The following is an 11,699-nucleotide window of genomic DNA, read 5'->3' as shown; positions in this document are numbered from 1 at the left end:
GAGTGTACCAAACTTTGATCACAGCTCAATGAAGCCTCTTGGTCACAAAATCCACCCATATCATCTGTGTAAAGTCATCCGAGACAGCTTTATCTCCAATTTGGAGTGTGTAGCTGCTTTGTGTTCCCAGAAAAATAAATGAAATTTGCATAGCATTTCAAGTTTTGCACATCATTTGCCATTGTATTATTTCATTTGAACCAGAGAGTAACCATATGAGGTACACATTTCTATTACCTTTATATAGTTAATAAAATTAACATTTCAAATTTTTTTGATAACTTGTCCATTGTTGAAACAGATAGTTTTAGACACAGCTCAATGCAAATTTCACTGACTGTGGATCTAGGATGATATTCACTATGTGATAATGTGTATCAACTAAGAATTTTTAAGGACACAGAGTTGGTAAAAAGTTCTATCCCAAAAAAAGGATCAGATCAACCAATATTCCTGTGTGTGGGTATAAAATGAGTTCCAGTGAGAGTTACTTATCTCGACGGGGTACATACTTACTTGCCCCAGGATATTTCATTGTAGAAAGAGGTGAAGTTCAATTACAAATCAAAAACTCACTCATTTTTACTCATGGTGAAATCTTAACAAGAGTACAGGGAATGCTAAATATAATCATAGAATTTCATAGCTTGGAGGGACCTTGGCAAAGATCTAGTACGACTCCTGAAACACAACAATTTTGGTTATTATACCAATTAGCTCTATCTGTACTTGGCAAATAACTACTCAATTGTGAATGTATAACAGGCGGGTAGAAGAGGTATATTGAGAGTTCCAAAGATTCTTAGTAGATTTCATAATTACTTTTCACTCTACTATTTGATCTAACCATTGTTCTAAGACATGATTTATCTAAATTTCCCAGTTAAGTACAGAAAAAGATACTAACACCTAGTTCTAGCAATTTACAGAATGGTTTTGGCTACATGAACTATTCTTAAAACATTCATTCTTTTGATTTTTAACACTTGGATATATAAAGATGTAGGTAGAGAGCAGTGAGTGAAATGTGATGTTAATAGAAGATTGCTCTTCACAATCGACCTACATCACACTGTAAAATTTGTGATGTGATTGCTAAGTGAGGAAGCTTATTTCTTGGGTACTTCTTGGAAATACCCTGTATTTAACCATTGTATCCTGTAATAATACACAACTGAGTTGAGACAAGTTCATTTCTTTTCAGGCAGCTATAGCCTTTTTTTGGGGGGGAGCATAGAAAATAGGTCCCTTCCCTTTAATGAAGACAGTTTAAAAAGTAAAATAGTGTTATTTAATTATTTTAAACACTTAAATTTGTATTATTTAATTATTTAAAAGATTTAAATTTGAATTATTTAATTATTTAAAAAGTAAAAGAATGATAGAGGCAAAAAATCCAGAAAGATGAAAATTAGTGTAAGACTCTACTTGGTCCTCTTCAATCTACATATGGAATATTATTTCTGTTTTATGAAAAGTGCTGATTAATTTGAAAGCATGCAGAGAAGGATGACCAGAATTGTAAAGCCCCATAGACAATTATTTGAATGTTTCTGGAGATGACTCAGTTGTAAAATGATGCTTTGTTTAGTATTTGAAAGGTTGTCACATCACAATGGAATTTGAATTGTTTTGCCTAGCTCTTGGGAGAGTGGGGCACATTTAATAGTAATGAATAGAATAATGAAGAGGTAAAATTTTGCCTTGATGTAAGGAAAGTCATACTAACAATGAGTACTATTCCAAAGTGGAATGGTCTACATTGATACCTGGGAGGACTAACCATGAATGAATGTTTCAAGCAAAGGTAAGAGATTATCAGTTTTCCTATATGTTATAAAGGGAATCAGATAGTGTTTGTACTAGGTGACTTTGTTGGTCCCTCAGAATGTTCATATTCTGTGATTCTGCTAAACCTGGATACAAATAAAAACATGGAATACAAGCTAATAGAAGTCAGGAAAATTTTGTTGTTGTTTTCTTCTCTTTGTATACATCATGCATTTGGTAAAGGAAGAACATGATAAATGCCCATATAGTTAATTTGAATTAGTTTGAATGCAAAGTGAAAATCTCAAATGACCTGTCAGTTGAGAAAATAATAAACACAAATTCTCAATTATTTCAAACAAATTTCTTGTTTATGATATGAACATTTCTATATTTTCTCTACATACTGTGACTAAGAACTCTAATGTATTAAATTAAGGGCTGAGAGGGGGAAAAAAATTAACTTAGTATTTATTGTGATAAATTAAGGAATATATTATTACTAAAAATATTTGTGATATTATTTTAAAATTACCCCAAGGTCTGGGATTTACTATAAGTTGCAATTTGAGACTTATTTTTTCTCTCTTTAAATGAATCATTTTATCTTTTTACTAAAATCACCAATCCTGCTAGGGATTTATAAGGGAAAAAATGATTATATTGGCCTAGATTGGGGGAAAAAAACTTTCATAAACAATCTCTCAGGTAGAATATGATTGTGTTGGAATACGGTTGTGACATAAGAAATGATGAGCTGTTTGATTTAGAAAAACCTGAAGAGATGGATTCTTGGAAGATCATGGAGTAGGTCATAAAATTCCAAGCTGTCAGGATTTCCCCCCACAAAACAGATAAAATACTGCCTCAGAGTGAGCAAAGTGGGGGTAAAAATAAATAAGAAAAGGGGCACAATAGCGGTCCTCCTGGGACAGTCTGAGAAAACCAGAATCAAAATCCGAGGATGAGATTTGGTCCTGATGAAGAGTAAACACCTCCAGGCAAAGGCTCCACTGTAACAACAAGCGTAGCTAGATTGGGAATCTGCCTAAGTCCCACCTATGGGAACTTTTACTGCTGGCATAGTAAGGGGACTTGGGAATCTGAGCTGGGGAAGATGGTAGGAACCTCTGCTGACAAGAAACTCTAGACCCAACTGTACTGGGGGGGGGTCAAGAAGGAAACAGCACACATCTTGTGAATGCCGAAGGAGTGGGGTGGAACTCCCTTGGTTGTGGGCACTCACAGGAGGCTGGAGGTTTGACTTTGGTGCCAGGGCAGAGGAGAGAACTGATGATCTGGGGCCAGAGGAACCATCCCCAATACTGCAGGACTAGAGGTGATAACAAAAATTAAGCTATTAATACAAAAAAAATGCCTGGCAAAAGAGAAAGAATCTGACCATAGAAAGTTATCATGTGATTACAGAAGACCAGGGTTCATCTTCAGAGGAGTATATTGAAGTGAATAAACCCTTTTCTACCCCAGAGAATAAAGTCAAATGTTCACCTGCCCAAAAATAATTTACAGAATTTTAAAAATCTTTAAAAATCAAATGAGAGAGATTGAGGAAAAACTAAAAAAAAGAAAAGAGAACAATCCAAGGAAAACAAGGTTATGAAAAGAAAGTCAACCAACTTAAAAAGGAGATACAGACTCTTAAGGAAGAAAATGACACCTTGAAAACTGGAACTGGGCAAGGCAAATGCAATGAAGTTATAAGAGATCAAGAAATAAGTTAATATAAAGAATGAAAAAAAAGAGAAAGTAAAACATAAGAAAAACAACTGATTTGGAAAACACATCAAAAAAAGAATGCATAAGAATAATCAGACTACCTGAAAGCTATGATAAAAAAAGAATCTTGATAAAATGATACAAGAAATGAATAAAGAAAATTGTCCTGAAACATTAGAACAAGGGGGAGGAAGTAGAAATAGTAAAGAAAAATATCCATAGATTACCACTTGAAAGAGATCCTATGAAAAAAATTCATAGGAATATTATTGTCAAATTCAGCAACCCCCAGCTCAAGGGCAAAATATTAAGAGCAACAAGAAAAAAAATTAAATATGATGATGCCGCAATTAGAATCACACAAGATCTATAAGTGGAGACACCAGAGGACCACAGATATTGGAACAATATGTATAGAAGAGCAAAAGAACCAGAGTTCTGGCCAAAAATATCATACTCAAGAAAGTCAAGCAGAATCCTGAATGGAAAAAAAAATGGACATTTGATCAACTGTCAGACTTTCAAGACTGTGTTTAAAAAAAACTATACTTGATAGAAGATTTGACATACAAGAGTCAAGAGAAACATAAGGTACATACTGAAGACTGATTGCAAAGGATTCAATAAGCACAGACCATTTGCCTTTTATATATATAAAATGTAAAACATATGTCTAAGATTGTCTTTAGTGATTGGCTAGTTCATAAGAAAGATTGGGGGTAGACATGAGTTTGATATGACTTTAAAAAATAAAACCATTTAGAAATGGCTAAAAAAGTAATTATTTTATACAAATGAGGTGTAAGTGAAAGAATTGACACAGAGGAATGAGATAGGGGAGGAGGATTGATAGTTCTGGTAATTTACTTTCATTGAGAATGTATAAGAAGGAAATTATATATAGGCACACCAGAAAACAAAAGAAAACCTCAAAGAAGCAAGGAAAAGCTGGGTAGCTTTAAAACAAATGTGTAGTACTTATCACATGTGTTTTCTTGAAATGCAAATTTATTTTTTATACTGAATCCTTTCCTATGTTCTGCTGTATACACGGAAATGTTATTATTTTTTTCTTTTTTCATTTTCTATTTAAATGTAAAATGAATAACAAATTATTTGTATATCTATCTATCTATCTATCTACATCTATCCATCCATCTATCTACCTATCAGGCAGAACTAATCCTGAGCCCATTTTGTTATAAGATGAGGTCCTGAAAGTTCCATAATTCTGGATGGAAGCTGATAGAAGTGTAAATTCTGAGTCAATTAAAGCTTTAGGCCTTCAATGATAGGAGAAACTGGCTCTAACTACACCCATTTTCTCATCAATGGAATTACATGGAAATTGGGGGTCTAAATACCCTCAATTTATATTCAGTGACAAATTCCTGTCATGATACTGGCTGCAACCAAGAAGCTCTTGATCCAGGTAAGAGTACATTTTCAGACTGATATTGAGAAGAACAAAACAGCTATGGAAATTTGTAAGTCTCTCTGAGCATCGGAAAGCATAACATTTTTGTATTACTGGGTTTAAAGGAATCCATAAAGAAATGTGATCCTTTTCAAGGATCATACAATGAAAATGTATCAGTATATCCATTTTGGAAGCTAAATCAGGAGGATTTGGAATTGAAGCAGGTTTATTTTACAGAAAAAAAGTAAAATGCCTATTATAAAGTAACTGCTTAATTTCCTTACATGGAAATTGATGAGAAAGACAGAGAAGCAGGAAAAAAAAAAAAAGAATCAGAGAAAATGAGAGACCAAAAGCAGGAAACAAGGAAACAAAGAAGAGATGGCTTGAGAGACAGATACATAGAAACAAACAAGAAAAAAAGGATCTAGAGAAACTAAAAGATACAGATATATTCAGACAGAAAGAAGATAGACAGAAATAGGCAACACAGTGAGTGAGTGTTCACATGTATGTGAGCATGTGAATGTGTGAGCATGGTACAGGGGTATTAGTGTGGGTGTGGGTGTAGGTTTTTGTGTATATGGAAAAGAGAAACCTTAAAGAATCTAATGAAAACAATCCTGTGAAAAGGAGTGATAAGGGAAGTTCAGAGGTTTTGTTATAGTTTCTATCATTTTGTATCACATGGCCCACTTACTTTTCATCACCAAAGGATTACTGGTTTGGACAAAAGAAATGGGTTAGAGTACCATCAAGGAAGATTTCAGAGATCAACTTTGTAAGAAGTATTAGATTTGAAGTCAGAGATCCTGGAGTTTTGGGAGTTCGACTCATGGCCTTTGAAGTCTCTTCCAGGTCTGAATTTCTTATCCTTTGATCTGCTTTGACAGAAGATCCCAATATCTATAGGATGCTTTTCCTGATCCCTTTAATTGTAGCATTTTCCCTCCATTGATTATTTCAAATTAATCCTTCGTGTATCTTGTTTGTACATAACTGCATTTTGTCTCCCCTATTATACTATGAACTCCTTGAGATTGCCTTTTCATTTTCTTTGTTTCCCTCTTACTTAGCACAGTACCTGAAACATAATATGCTCTCAGTAAAATTTTATTTATGTCCTGACTGACTGAGTCATCTAAGGAATATTTATTATCAATGATATTACATGTCTGTTCCCATCTTATTTAAATTTACTTTTCTCTGTCGGGTTTTGGGTTGTCTGCCATTTTGACTCTTTGCAAAATGTGGTATCTGATTATTACCACTAATTTTGATGAAAAATACTGATTTCTGTTTTGTTTATTAAAATTCCAAAATACTGACAAAAGTATAGTAGATGTTCAAAAAATGCTCTTTTATTGTAAGAGAATTTAATTTTTATTGGAAAACTTGCAGTCATTGAAAATGCTGTGAATTTTCCCCAAAATTTGGCCCACCTGATCCTTCTTATTTAAGAGTAGATATTCCGGTCCACTTGAAGTTCTTATCCAAAATATATGTGAAGAGAAATGGACAGCATGGCCTAAGTGCCCAATTATTTGTCAAAATCTCAGCAACAAGCATTGTTTGTCCCGTTTTTTTCCCCAGTGTGTATATTTAAGATAAATTCTTTTGAATGGAGATGCATCATTTGAGTTCTTCCCGTGAGTTCCAAACAGACATCGCAATGTTATCTGCCAACCAGAACCTTTGAATTTGGTAGGCTGTTAAGTTATACTTCCAGGATCTCTGGACTCCTATGCTACTGCTGTTAAAAAGTCCTTAGAATTTGATACACTTGCTATCTTTAATCATAAGGACAGACACGTGTTTACCCTATTTAATCATTGTATAATACTCATAACAACAGAAATTCATATATCACGTGCTATGTACCAGGTATGGTGCTTAGCAGTTACAATTATTATCTCATTTGTTCCTCACAACAACATTGGGAGGTAGGTGATATTATTATCTCCATTTTACAGAGGAGGAAACTGAGGTAAATGGAATTTAGGTGACTTGTGTGTATGAGGTTGGATATGAATTCATATCTTTCTGGCTCCAGGCTTAGGGCTTTATCCATTAAACCACCTAAATTTTATTCATTTTAAAAGTCAGAAGATCATCAAAAGTGATGCCTATTGTTATTTGAGACAAATATTGTTCTCATAAAGGAGAGGTAAAATGTAATATTGTAGCAATTTCATCTATTTCTCACTCCTTCCTTTTCCTAAGGGGAAAAAAAAAGTGTGCTTTAAAATCATACAGCCTCAGTACCCCCACCCTCCCACACTTTTTTTGACTTACTTGTGCCTTTTTTTCAACTTCATAGTCATTTCTAACTACCCATCTCTCCCTTCCACTCACATATAGTGTGCTTTCTTGGATTATTTTATTATTATTATAAAATTTTATTCATTATTTTATTTTTCCCAGTTACATTTAAAAACAATTTTAATATTCACTTTTAAAGCTGTGAGTTCCAAAATATCTCCCTACCTCTCTCCCCACATTGAGAAGGCAAGCAACTTGATATAGGTTGTTCATGTGTAGTCATTCAAAACATATTTCCATATTAGAAAGCATAGACCAGAAAAGAAAAAAAAAAGAAACTCAAGAAAAATAAAGTAGGAAAATGGCATAAAATCCATATTCAGACACCATCAAGTCTATCTCTGGGGATGGATAGCATTTTTCATCATAAGTCAGTCTTCCAGATTTGTCTTGGATCATTGTATTGCTGAGAGTAGCTGAGTCATTCACAGCTGATCATCTTACAATATTGCTGGTACTTTGTACACAATACATTTCACTTTGCATCAGCTTATGTAAGGCTTTCGAGGTTTTTCTGAGGCATCCTACTCATATTATCTTATAGCCCAACAATATTCCATCAGAATCATTAAGCACAATTTGTTCAGCCTTTTCCCAATTAGTCGGCATCCCCTCAATTTCCCATTCTTTGCCACCAGAAAAGAGCTGCTGTAAATATTTTTATACCTACAGGTCATTTTCTTTTTTGATTTGTGTATTTTTGGGAGGGGCACAGATTTAGTAATGGTATTGCTAGGTCAAAGGGTTGAATTCTCTTTTACAAAGAAAAAAGTAGTTAAGAACAAAATGAGCGCAGCAAACATATCTGACAGCATATGCAACATCCTATTCCCCCTATCCCCTTTCCCCTACCTCACCATCTCTCAAAAAATACAGAAAATGTGTATATTCACTTATTTCATCTCTAGGACTATGATTGGTAAAAATGAATTATACAATATTTAATTTGATTTGTTTGTAGCTTCAGAGATATAGAGACGAAAAGCACCATAGGTATAATGGATTCCAATTCTATCATTTTACAAATGAAGAAAATAAGGCCTATGGAAATTATGCAAATCACTCAAATTTACAGTCTAATAAATACCATAGGCAGAATTTGGACACATCTTCTGAATACAGAGTCAATATTTTTTTTTCTCCTCCATGATTCTGCCTCCTAATTTACATCATTATTGTTGTTTTTTTTTTCTTGGTCCTGCTTACTTTAACTCTGCGTTAGTTTGTTCTCAAGTTTCTTAGATTTCCCTATACTTATTACTTATTATTACATGATAATATCATACTAAATTCATAAAACTGACTTTGTACAGCCAATCCATGATTGACTTGCACCAGTGTTGTTCCTAGTTCTTTGTAACCACTACAAAAATAATAGGAGGCTATAGACATTTAGGTATACTTTGGGCTTTTCAATTTTTTATCCACTTAGGGGTAAATGTCCAACTGTTACCTACCCCATCACTTTATTTACACAGAAATGGAAGAAAACATTTTGAAAAAAGGCTGGTTCTGTAATCCCCTGCTTAATGCTCATAGGCCTTCCCTTTTCACATTTACCACAGTGGGCAAACCTCTGACCAGGTGGTTGGAGAATGCAGTCAAAGGAGATTTATCCTCTGTTGATGTACATTGCATACTTGACATTTTTTTGATCACTACTTCCCTGGCTGATCAATAAATTTTAATGTTCGTTTCCTTCAACATCAATACCAGCTTCTCATACCTATTTAAGAAATCCACTGAGAGGTTAATTGGCTTATAGGAAGGTCACAGACTGAGTTATTCACCAAGTGGGAGTCAGGAAGCCCTGGAAGTATGACTTTTGTCCCTGCATTTGCCAATGACAGCCTGCTAATTTCAGAGGAAACAAAATTCTTGCTCATAGGTCCCTTCTAACTCACACTTTAATGTCCAAGGGAAAAATACTAATATTGATAAACGTAAGTCTAGGTATCCTGAATGACCTCTACATGTGATGTATTCCTTTTCTCAAAAGCACAAGTTTTTTAAGCACTTTTAAAAAGACACTTGTTATCTCCTATAATGGCCAAAGTGGTTTTCCACACCCAGGAGACACTCAATGACTCAAATTAATGAAATATTATGATCATTCACAACAACTTTATAATGTAAGTAATATTATTATGCACATTTTTAAAAAAAGTAATTATTTAAGAAAAGTTAAGAAATTTACCCTTCATCAAAAATCTGGGTTTCAGAGCCAGGATTTGGATCTGATTCTTACCAACACTCAATGTAGTACTGAATTCTCTAAACTTTACCACCTATGTTTATTGAAGTTCTATATTATTGACGGTATGTTTTGTGAAATATAAAGGCAAAAATAACCCTTTCTCTTAATGTGAAATGTTTATACGAATAAAGTTCTGCATGCAAATAACTAAAAAAAATGATTGTTTTAAGTACATACAGTATTCAAGGAAAAATTTTCAGATGCTATTATTTCCAATGATAGCTGTTAGCTCTACTTAAGGGAGCTTAAATTTTTTGTGAACAATTCCTCTACCTGAGTTTCTCCCCAGAGCACTTCAAGTGAATAGCCCAGAAAAAAATATATAGTCTTCTTCCCTCAAGATGGCTACAGTCATATGTTGGAGATGACTGTCTAACAAGACTTTTCTGATTCCTCGTTATTCAACATTTTATTGCAGATTTTGAAATGATTCAGTTCTGTTGAATTTTATATTGGCATACCGTCTTCAATTGTGTCTCAGCTGTCCCTATGCCTTCTTGTTTGAGGAATTAAGAAGCTTACAGTTGAAGGGCACTTCACAGAGCAATTTCATGACAACTTATAGAGGAGATAGGTATAGTGGATTCTTAGACCGATTTTAAATTCAAGTCAATACTTTTTAATACATGAAATACTAAGTGGCAACATCTAAGATTAATAAAATCTTTAACTATGTCCAGTGAAGCTATGTAGCACTGTATTTGAATCCTTCCTCATAAACTTATTAGTTGTGTAATCTTGAGTAAGTCACTTAATCTTTCTAAGATTTTCTTTACTCCTCTGCAAAAATGGTAAAATTATAGTTATATATAATGCTTTGTGAACTCTAAAGTTCTGTGCAAATTTCAGTTATTATTAGTAACCTTATATTCTCCCATTTGAAGGACCAACACAAAAGTAATTTAGTAAATGTAAAATAGGTATGAAAGAAGAAGTTAGCCCTCACTCTCCAGAGCCAATACGGGACCGAGACTGTGAAGATGGCAGCGTGAGTCATCATCAAAAAGTATTATACCTGCCTGGCCAATGACTTCCACACCAACAGGCATGTACAAGGAGATCACTATCATTGCCAGCAAGAAACACTGAAACAAGATGGCAGAATATGTTACTCATCTAATGAAGCAGATGCATAGAGGACCTGTGAGAGGTGTTTCCATCAAACTACAGAAAGAAGAAAGAGAAAGGAGGGATAACCCATGTCCCTGAGGTCTCTGCTTTGGATCAGGAAATCACTGAAGTGGACCCCGACACCAAAGAAATATTGAAACTCCTGGACTTCGGTAGTTTGTCCCACCTGCATTTTATCCACCCAACAGTTAACATGAACTTCAAAACTTGAACTTCTGAACTTCCAAGCACTAAGAGAAGTTGTTTACTATTTGCTGTTATCTTCTTTCCAATAAACTTGGGAAGCCCCCAGAATGTTGTCTTGTTTTTAAACGTTGCATCACGTAATAGCAAGCCTACATGTGGAGAGAGTTTCGGTTTTCAGGACAGGTTTCAGTATGCAATTTATGTGTATTGAATTAGTCTTCTAAGCTATGCTAGGAATCTCTTATTGACATGCAACCCCAGGCTGGTGTATATAGAAGATTAAGTCTCCTTCTAGTCCAGTGGTGTCAAATTCAAATAGAAATGGATCCCTGTTGGGCACATATTGAAATTATATTTTACTGTATATATTTTTTTTATTTTATTAAACATTTCCCAATTAAAAGAAAGAAAGCACAAAGAGGGTAAAAAATTTAATGCCTTGTAGAATAAGGATATCTCACATAAGAGCTAATCACGAAGTTACATCATGAAAGATGAATCAGTTAATATGCATTAAGTACTCTCTGTACATCAAGTACTGTCCTAGGTGCTAGGAAAAAACTAAAATATACAAAATAGGGAAAAAAGTATTTTGGTAGTGTTATTGGGAATGAGAACTCGAAAAGAATTTGTCAGGAAATTTATTTTTTTAATTGATGTCATAAAAATCAGTCAAACAATCAGAGTTAAGTTTTCTAATTTTCCTCTGAGAATTAAAGATGAATAACACATAAATGTTGTTTGCTCAGGGGAATCCATTGATGCCAAGTTGACACCAAAAAAAGGGATGACTGAGACATGTCCATGGAAAGAAAAATGATAGTAATGCAAGAAAAATCATGAAAATCAGTCAACAGTTTAGTAAAGGAGAAACAA

The 11,699-nt window shown here is 34.0% G+C and overlaps 1 pseudogene; it reads left to right on the top strand.

Moving 5' to 3' along the window:
- The first annotated feature begins 4,903 nt into the window (after positions 1-4,903).
- On the top strand, positions 4,904-10,848 carry LOC110196331 (small ribosomal subunit protein eS17 pseudogene; annotated as a pseudogene).
- The last annotated feature ends 851 nt before the right edge of the window (positions 10,849-11,699 follow it).

The sequence above is a fragment of the Phascolarctos cinereus genome, unplaced genomic scaffold (genome assembly GCF_003287225.1).
Source record: "Phascolarctos cinereus isolate Bilbo 61053 unplaced genomic scaffold, phaCin_HiC Scaffold_2;HRSCAF=192, whole genome shotgun sequence".
NCBI classification, from domain to species: domain Eukaryota; kingdom Metazoa; phylum Chordata; class Mammalia; order Diprotodontia; family Phascolarctidae; genus Phascolarctos; species Phascolarctos cinereus.
Note: the sequence above shows the minus strand (reverse complement) of the source record. Positions and strands in the feature narration are given on the sequence as shown.